We start from the raw sequence: 10,993 nt of genomic DNA, 5'->3' as shown, positions 1-10,993 counted from the left end.
CTCTGTATTTTCTTTCTGTGTTCGTTTTGTTCTTATTCATACTTTCCATGACGTATTGATTGATTGGTAAGTATCGTTCACACTTTTGATAACAAAATTTCAAAGGGAAACGAAAAAGTGAATTTTACATCAAATAACTGTAGCTTCTGCTAATACTACTGATATTCTACTAATACGTATATATACATGTATATATATATATGCTACTACAACAATTAATGACATAACTTAACTGATATCTTTCAAAACTAAACTTTTCCTCTTGTTCTACAGTTGGAACTTGGAAACCATTTCAGTCATTAGTCATTAAAAAATAATTAAAAAAAAGAAGAAATGTTTCATGAATAGCAAGATTATTACCAATTATCGATTACTGGTACCATCAGTTTTACTTGTCGAAAAAAAGTTTCTTTAATCACTTACATAGCCAAGATTTCATAATTTAAATCAGTCTGGTTATTATTTAGAAAATACAATAGGGACTTACTCCATTTTCGGCCTGTTAATCTTTGGATAATTGACACTTCAGAATGTAAGATATACGCTGGATGATCTGGCGTCTCTTAATATTTCACACAATCTGGTCCTACTAGACAAACAAAAATATAAAGAGAACATAAACAAGAACAGAATGTTGACAAATATATTCAAAAGCACAAACGGAAAATAGCAGCATATATAAAGCAAGAGAACTATTGTATTACTGATTGGAATTAACGAGAGAGAACATGACAGGTTAATGTGAAAAGCGGAGATGACACAACTCCGAGGCAATATTGAATATAACTAATACATTTACATGTTATAGGCCTATTAAAAGGAATTTTAATCTCTCTTATTGTGCAATATTTTAACTTATATACCTTGCAATGGTCATAAAGGACCATATGGGAAATCTTGAAAAGAAAAAAAAAAAGAAAAAACTAAAATCTCATGTTCACCCCTGGACTCTAACCGTGGACCCTGGAGACGCAAGTCTGATGCCTCACCAATTGAGCTACACTATTTCCCATAGACTTTACACATATTAAGCAAATTAAGAGGATCTCAAATCCAATTTTGCAAGAGAAATACGGGCATGATCCCGGTGTCTGATTGAAAAATGGAGGTCATATTTGCAATAGCTTAGAATCTCAGCTACAACATACTCCAAGCTCAGAGAAAACCAACAAAGAAAAATTGAGATATGGCTCACGAAATAGAGGAATGTAAAATCCAGTTTTGAGAAAAAGTCATTTCTCATAGAGATTGCACACAAAATGAGCGAAAATGACATGCCTCTATAACTTGCCATTTTTCAGGACGATCTGTTCCTTTAAATGTAAATATAGCCATAACATTAGAAAGAGTATGTCCTTAGCTACAACATACTTATAAAAACCTGAGCGAAAATTGACCAATATTCACGGAGTTAGACTCAAATTTGCATAATTATGATGACGTCATAAGTAGCAAAATGGAAATTTTGAGTTCCGTCGCCATTTTGATGATGTCATGATGAAATTAAGGGTCAAATGTGGCATGAAATCATATCTCCCATCCATACTCTATTCGAGTATGAAAAAAAAATGGGGTCAACAGACTTTGTGAAGAGCTATAATGAATTTTGTATAGGCATGTTTTTGCACATATATTGTCTATGGTTAGTGCGCGCGTGCTGTAAACTATGATGGAGGCTAATTCCGTTATTACTTGTCGTAGAAAGTTGATCAAGGTATCAAATTACTCAGAAATATATTATCAATCCATTGATATGAAAAAATTGCGATCTTTTGTTGTATAGTGCCGTTACGCGCGAGAATGCACCCGTAACCGTGCGCGCGCGCAAAGTTTTGAAATGCTAGTTAAAATGACCTGATTCATACTCTACTTTGGTCAAAAGGCAGTTTATAATCACTCGCGTCGCGTGCGGGTTCGTAATCACGCGCGTTTTGAATTTTTGGCGATTTTTTTTTATTTCGGTGCGATTTTTTTTTAACGGTGTCTTCAATGGGACAGACATGCAGGGAAAATAAAATGAAATTCGAGTTTCGTTTCAAGCCGGCAATTAAGTGCCTTAAAATAAAATGTACTCGACTACTGTTTTACCATAACAAACAAGCAAATCAGCCATGTGGCTCAACTAGATCCGGACTTCTACTGTGTCTTATACGAGGACTCCGAGTCGGAACTTGCTATATCTGCCACATCGATATTACATCGTATCATTCCCATATGCGGACATGCCTGCATGCAATGGCCCCGGCAATGGCCCCAAGGCGGCCCCGCGGTCGGACACGACGTGCATCGGTAGCATGGAACAAGCTAACGTGAGTCGAGCTGAGTTAGATCCCACGTTATATATGAGGCGCCGATTGTACCAATATTATATAGAACAATTAGTTGTTATATAATCATTATTCATTAAAGGTCAAGTCCACCTCAGAAAAATGTTGATTTGAATCAATAGAGAAAAATCAGACAAGCACAATGCTGAAAATTTCATCAAAATTGGATGTAAAATAAGAAAGTTATGACATTTCAAAGTTTCGCTTATTTTTAACAAAATAGTTATATGAACGAGCCAGTTACATCCAAATGAGAGAGTCGATGATGTCACTCACTCACTATTTCTTTTGTTTTCTATTGTTTGAATTATACAATTTTTCAATTTTTGCGAATTTGACGATTAGGACCTCCTTGCCTGTAGCATAAAATGTTAAAATAATGGAATTCCACATGTTCAGGGAGGAATGAAACTTCATTTTACATGACAATGATGAGAAAATCAAAATATTTCATATTTCATATAGTAAAATACAAAAGAAATAGTGAGTGAGTGATGTCATCAGTTCCCTCATTTGCATACCGACCAGGATGTGCATATAACTATTTTTGTGAAATTAAGCGAAATTTTAAAATGTCATAACTTTCTTATTATACATCCGATTTTGATGAAATTTTCAGTGTTATACTTGTTGGATTTTTCTCTTTTTATTCCAATCAACTTTATGTTGGGGTGGACTTGTCCTTTAAATAATAATGCGGCATGTCCGCATATGGGAATGATACGATGTAATATCGATGTGGCAGATATGGCAAGTTCCGACTCGGAGTCCTCGTATAAGACACAGTAGAAGTCCGGATCTAGTTGAGCCACATGGCTGATTTGCTTGTTTGTTATGGTAAAACAGTAGTCGAGTACATCTTATTTAAGGCACTTGCCGGCTTAAAACGAAACTCGAATTTCAATTTCATTTTATTTTCCCAGCGTGTTTGTCCCATTGAAGACACCGTTAGAAAAAAAATCGCACCGAAATGAAAAAAAAATCGCCAAAAATAAAAAACGCGTGTGATTACCAACGCGACGCGAGTGATTACCAACGCGAGTGAATATAACAAGCCGGTCAAAAAGTGATTTTGAGCATTTTAAAATTTTGACGCGCGCGTCGTGACCTTTACATAACATTTGATGACATGGACAGTTGACACTTGACCTGAAGTTAATGTGATGTAAATATTGTTATTTTTTTATATTTGATAATGAAGATATGATTGATAATGTAATTACAAAATGGCGTCTAGATGACGTCATGATGACCTTTTGACCTTGAACTTGTTTCATACAGCTGACATGATAAGTCCCCATACGTGATGATATTTTGAAGAAAATTGGTAATGTGGATTTGGAGATTTTATGGTCACAAGAAAAAGGCGGAAAAAAAAAAAAAATTAATAGTTGATCTGTCGATTGACAGATCACCTAATTAAAGCATAGAATATTTGGCACTTGATTTTTCTGTCATGTCAAATCCATGAATAAATTTGAGAAAAACTTTATGAAACACCCATGTGTTTACTTGCCTCATAGTAGCTCCTGGATCAGATGTCATCTGGTTTGTTACAAACACAGCAACATTGTACTCTGCGAAATAAATCATTTGAGGCATAGAATGATGCATAGTCACATGCATGTTTCATTTGTAAATGCTGTGAACACATATCCAAAAGCTGGAGCTGATTGTGGCAGTATACTTTCAAACTCCAGGGGCATGTTTTGAAGGCTTACAACTATAGTAATTAAACCATTATGTTAAGGGCTCAGTAGCCGCCAATCACAATGTTTCCATGGTATTACAATAATGACAAAGCTACCACAGTTGTAACTCTTTTTGAAACAGACCGCTGATCACATATCAATTTTTTTTTTATATCAAGAAACAACGATCATTGAATTTCTTCAAGAAATAAGATGTTGATTAAAATGTCCCTTCCAATTGTTTTACATCTATCAAAAGAAAAAAAAGGGTAAAGTAAAGTATTTGATTTTCGAAATATCTTAAAGAATTAAAATGTAGAAATATTGAAGCCACAGATACAGATATTACTGCAAGAATTAAATACATGAAAAACCGTGTGCAATTGATTGCAAATATCAGTTGTTAAATTGAAATAAAGGATCAATTCAAATATTACAGTCATGCCAATTTATGCTTTTCATTGCAAATAAGAACAAATTACTTTCTGCTGGTATACAATACAGATTTATGATTGATTTAGAATCCTAATATTGTGTTGCATTTGATTACAAGTGCTATGCTTTTCACACTGTACTTTTTTTACTTAACCCCGGGAAATTGGTGGGGCTAAGGGGGGGCCTTAGCCCAATCAATTTCCCGGGGTTAAGCTTAGCCCACTTCGTTTTCACACTACGTTTTAGCAAAGTGGGCTAGCACGGTAAATAGTACGGTACTAGCACCACAATTGCGGTGCTAAGAGATGCAGTGTGAAACGAAACTGGGCTAAGGAAAAGTGGGGCTAAGCAATAGCCAATCACAGGAGTCGAAATTACACGTTAACCACGCTCTGTATATGGTAAATCATCAATATTCATGAGCTGTGGGATAGTCCGGGGTTAAGGCGTTAGCCCCGGCTAAGCAGATAGTATGGGGCTAAGAAAGACAGTGTGAATCCAAAAAAAGATAGTATGGGGTTAAGGATAGTATGGGGTTAAGAAAATGCAATGTGAAAAACATCAGAGTACTAATGGATACCTTCAGAAATCTTCTGTAGATTTGAAAGTAATTGAGCAAGTTTCTGTTGTCTATCAGCCAGCTCTCCTCTTCCACTGAAGTCTACTCTAAACAAAGCCATGATGGAATCAATGATCTGCAAAAAAAAAAATGGTTTAAAAACTTGATGATTTTTAAGGATATAGTACTGCTACCTACCACAAGATTGAATTGAAATAGAAATTCCATCTCCTTAATATAAATATCATTAACAAATAAACTTTTGATTCATATTCCATTTCCTTTATGTTTCATCCTTGTAATAAACTTGAAGAAACAAAAAAATATATACAAAGTTTAAAAGAATTCTGCTTATATCGAGCCCAACTGCTGTAGACAAATTGGGTGTAGGTCTACGGAATATACATGTATTATAATGAAATAAAATTGTTTTATACATTCATGGGGATGCAAAGTATTAAGCAAAAGTTGCAAAAGTATTTTAATTATGCTTGTTGATGTGAAAATAACCTAGTTGAAATAAAATATGACTTAACTTACATTGATCAAAAAGTCAAGATAAAGATTGTATACAATTTTTAATGCATACAGAAAGATATCAGTTTTGAATATGAAATTAATTTACTGTTTCATTTGATTCTCTTGAGAAAAGAAAACCTTCTTACAAATCTTTATCAGTTCTGTATTGATCCTAAATTTCCTATAATTCAATTATTCTAAGCTTGTTATCGATAGTACCGCATACGCTCTATCTATCGATCGATCGTACAATGATTATATCGACAATCGAAAAAAAGGTGTCGTCCCGGGGAAAAGGGGTGGGGGGGACTCACACCCCAGTGGCGGGTCCAGGTAGGGGTTCATCTGGCCGATGCCCCTAAACGGGAATATGTCGTGCAAACGCGAATGAGGAACCCCTTTTTTTGCTTTTCAAAATTTTCCTGACATAAATCACCATTAAATTGGAAGTGAAGACTTTTTTTGGGGGGGTGGCTTGTCAATTCTTGTCGAAAATGCCCCCCCCCCCCCTTTGGAAAATCCTGGATCCGCTTCTGATCGCCCCCGGAGGCGTGGCCTGTGTTATCATCGTAATATTTATGAGGGAAAATATTCATGAAATCATAAAGAGGAAGTACAAAATGATCATGATCACGAAGATGGTACAGGGGCCGCGGAACGGTTCAAAGTGGGCTGACCAAACAAAAAATCACCAACAGATGGTAATTTTTACGTTTTCGTAAACGGCCTCAAGTTGGGCGGGGGGGGGGGGGAGGCAGGGGCACTTGCTCCCCCCCCCAAAAAAAAAAGAGAAAATTCCCAACAGGAAAAAGTGCCCTTTTTCAAAATGGAAGATGCCCATTTTTCAAAATGAATTGTGCCCTTTTTCCAAAATGAAATACTTTTTTGAAGTAAAACATAATACATGCATTTAAGGTTATAAAATCACACAATTTTCGCCTTGCGCTTGCGCTGTTTAGTTACGTACTTATCCTGTTCATAGTACAACACTTGCGTAGAATGCCTAGTTTTGAGGATGAAATATCACAAATTTTGGGCTCGCATTTTGCGCTCGCATCATTTATTGTTTTGTAAGGTAATCATTCTTCCTGCTTACATTAAAAAAAAATGCTTAGAATGGAAAATGCCCTTTTTCATAACGGAATACACTTTTTGAAGTAAAACATAATGCATTTTAGGTTAGATAATAACAATTTTTTGACTCGTGCTTCTCGCTCGCATCAATTATTGTTCAGTAAGGTACTTATCCTTTTCATGGTTACAAAAATGCTTAGAATGTCCAGTTTTAAGGTTGGAATGTCACAAATTTTCAGCTCGCATTATTCGAATTGGTGAGATAATCATTATGTATCCTATGAATCACTAAATGCAGTCCTTAATAGGTTACTTCTCTGGTCAGTATATTAAAATTTAAGGCTCGAATTAATTCGTTAGATACACATCTTTTTCAAAATTAAACACAACAAAAACTGTGGTGTTAACCGGTGTACATAGAGGACCACACCAGTTAGTTTACACCGGTGTTAAATTGACAGTGTTAGTTTAACACCTATAGGTGTTATTACAACACCTTTGGTTGTTATATTTACACTCTTTGGTGTTATGTTCAGTCTCTATGGTGTAATTCTAACACCTCAGGGTGTGGTCCTCTATTAACACCAACTGGTGTCAGTTTTAACACCACCGTTTTTACAGTGCAAAAACTGCACGAAGTGTTTAATTTTCATGTCTTATTACATGAAATGTCCCCTAATTAGCTCGCGATTCGCGCTTGCTATATACATATCGCAAGGATGACCTTCAAATCGATCGATCAGCGCCATAATTGACCAAAAACGATCTTTGCAACTTCAGATGCCAAACCACTCGTTCGCTCGCGAATGAGCCTAAATAGATATCTTTTTAATCAGAAATAAATTCAAAATGGCTTTGCCCTGTTGCTCAACTTTATTTCTAAATAATACACAACTTCACCCAGATGATAATATCTTGGTGAAAATATCAGTTTCAACCAAAATGCCCATTTTGACATAAAGGCCTAAGTGCCCATTTTTTACTTTGCCCACCCCAAACGAAATACGTTCCACTGCCCCTGATCTAGTCTACTGTTCAGACTATATGCAAATCGCGAAAAGCAATGGTCTGTGCCTGCAGACTACCCCCTCCCCCTCCCTCATCCCTCTCTCTCTCTCCGATTCGGCCTTGTTTACACTTTATGAAAATATACAAACAAGAACTAGACCCGGGCGCTTGAAATGTAAATAGCAAGACAGAAGGTTGAGTGTATACTAGTCATATTGATTGTGGACTTGAGCTGCATTTCTTAAAAAATACTAGTAGAGTTCACAACATTTCATTTTTGCAGACTCACTCTTTGCCACAGTGGCATACCGTGGGTCACGGCATTGGGGGCACCAGCGGATTTTTTTAGTTACTTAGTGAGCGTGCGAAGCGCGCTCATTTGCTAAGTATACTGACCTAATAGAGAAATCTTAAGGACAGTGCCATTAAACGGATATGTATGTCAATAATCAAATAATGCGAGCGCTAAGCGCGGGCTGAAAACTGTTGATATTCAGACCTAAAAAGGGACATCATAAGCAATTTTTTGTAATCATGAGACGTAACTGTCTCGCTAATACCATGGTCACATTTGCTCTACGGCGGCCGTATGGCGAGTCGAAAACAGCCGTTTCAATACTTTTTGTTGTTGAATTTTTTGTATATATTGACCTCAAACAGGGACATTTTAAGGACCATATTTTATGAATACATTAAGAGTATACATATTTCACCAAGGTCATCTAAAGCGAGTGTCAAGGGCTTACTGATTTTGTTAGAATTACATCTAAACACATGAAGCACTTGTATTCATAGTAATCATGATTAGCACACGCGTCTCACTAATCAAATATTGCGAGCGCGAAGCGCGAGCTGAAAATTTAGGAAATTCAGACCTAAAGAGGGCATTCTAAGGCTTGTTTGTACTTTTCACTAAGACCACACGTATTTCACTAACCAAATGATGCGAGCACGAAGCGCGAGCTAAAAATTTTTGATATTCAGATCAGACAAGGGGGCCTTTTTAGGACTGATTTTAGGAATTCATGAAGAGCAGACGTATATCACCGATCCACTAATGCGAACGTAAGCACGGACAGGAAATGTTTTCTATTAAGACCTTAAAATTGGGCAATTACTTTGAGTAGTCATGAAAAAGAAGCATATGTCACTACATAAAACAATAATAACTCGAAGTGCGAGGAAATATATTTGGTGTATATTGACTTGAAAACCGGAGGTTTTAGTACAGCAGGATTATATAACTCCTAAAACAGACAATGCGAGCACCAGGAACAATGAATACATAGGCCCTGAGCAAATTAAGTTCCATAAAGTTATGAAAAAACGTTTCTTATGTATAATATAACATAACATAATTATAATTATAACTATAATGAACAATAATTTCTTCTTTCCCACTACGTTTCTCTTCCTTTCTTCCTCGTTTTCTCCTTTTCCCCGTTTTTTTTTGGCCAGCCGTGGGGGGGGGGGGGGGGGGGGGCACGTGCCCCCATGCCCCCCCCCCGTAGTTACGCCACTGGTTTGTCATCTCTTGATAGCACCATGGACCTGGGAAGCGGGGGTGCTGCATGGGGGTGCTTCGTGTATTATTTTCCATAGGCAGCACCCCCAGAAATTTTCCTGGGGGTGCTTCGTATATTATTTTCCATAGGCAGCACCCCCACGAAATCAGATTCCCCCTGTATTTAAAAAAAAAATGTTATTATGTGCGTAATTATCACATCCGACAATCACAAATCATGTACTACTTACTGTCTTTCACATATTCCAATAACATATATCCCTCCTAACATGCCTAACGCGACTCAATCAAGCTTCGGCAGTCCGATACAGACGTGGTCGCGCGCTATACGTGATAACCATACATACTACTCGATACTACTCGATAGCAGGGAAGGACATGCATGGGTGTGGATGGATTTGAAACTTCCAGATTTTATGTCGAACCAAGTGTGCGAGCGCCTGACCGCCCCGTGTTTTGTTTAAAGAAGTACAAGTCAGACAACAGAAATCAAATTTTCACAGTCTTTTTCGCCCTGCCCCATGGCCCTGGGTAGCGGGGGTGCTGGGGTGAAGCACCCGAAAATTTTCCTTGGGGGTGCATGCTGCGTGTGTTATTTTCCATACACTCTAAAAAACGAAGTGCTAATTCAGCTCTTAAAGAGCGTGTATAGTGACTGCACTTCGGAGTGCTGATTTTTTTGTTCAAATTTGAACGAGAAAATCAGCACTCCGAAGTGCAGTCACTATACACGCTCCTTAAGAGCTAAATGTGCACTCCAGTTTTTAGAGTGTAGGCAGCACCTCCTGGAAATCTGGTAATGATAAATGACAGAAATGTAATGAAAATGAACTACGTTTTAGGAACTCCCCCCCCATTTCAGAATTTTCCGACACAGTTCTTGAAATTAAATTCACCCTTTTTCAGATCGGAATATCAAATATTTTCTGCTCGCATTATTGATTTTGTATATAAAGAAAATGTATTTAGAATGCCCAGATATACTCGGTCTAAATCTAAACACGCGCACGCATGTTTATTCAGAGACGCAGTTTTGGGGGTACTGATCGAAATATACATTTTATAAATATATTTTTTTCAAAATAAACAACTTTTACCAAAATCTGATAACAAATAGTTAAGTTATTTGATTTTGAAGTTTAGCAATATTTTGTGAAAATGGTGATATGCATGTCGTCACGAATATTTAATAGGTGGGTTGATGATGTCACATCCCCTATCCTTTTTCTTATGTTTTTACATGGAATCAAAATTGTTTCATTTTTTTCATACCAGTGTGAATGATATGTCTCCCTTCTATTGAAATAAGTTGCTGCAAAGAATATCTAATGAACTAAATCAGTTGTCAATTAAATTATTTTGGTCCTTGAAGGAAAAATATTGAATAAACCTAATTTTATATAATAAATACTAAAGAACAAGTGGGGATATGACATCATCAGTTTGCTCATTGAATATTAATGAATATTAATGAATACATGCCTAAAACTGTTTCACCGAAATAATGCTAATCTTTAAAATGCAATAACTTTGATATTCCTTGTCTAATTTTGATCAATTAGTAATTCTTTTGTTCGTCTGATTTTTCTTTATCTGTTCAAACCATATTGCATTCAGTCTGGAGTACCCCTTTAAACGTGCTTCAATCATAAAGTTTCAGATCAGAATATAAAAAAAATTCTGCTCGAGCTTCGCGCTCACATGATTAATGTAGGAAGTTGTATAGTTGTATACCTATCCTGTTCATGATTACAAAAAAGTGCTTAGAATGTTCAGTATTTAGGTCGGAATGTCAAATTTTCCAGCTCGCGCTTCGCGCTAGCATTATTTGATTGTTGATATATGTATCGTCTTC

Source organism: Lytechinus pictus, chromosome 10 (genome assembly GCF_037042905.1).
Source record: "Lytechinus pictus isolate F3 Inbred chromosome 10, Lp3.0, whole genome shotgun sequence".
Taxonomy (NCBI): Eukaryota; Metazoa; Echinodermata; class Echinoidea; order Temnopleuroida; family Toxopneustidae; genus Lytechinus; species Lytechinus pictus.
Note: the sequence above shows the minus strand (reverse complement) of the source record.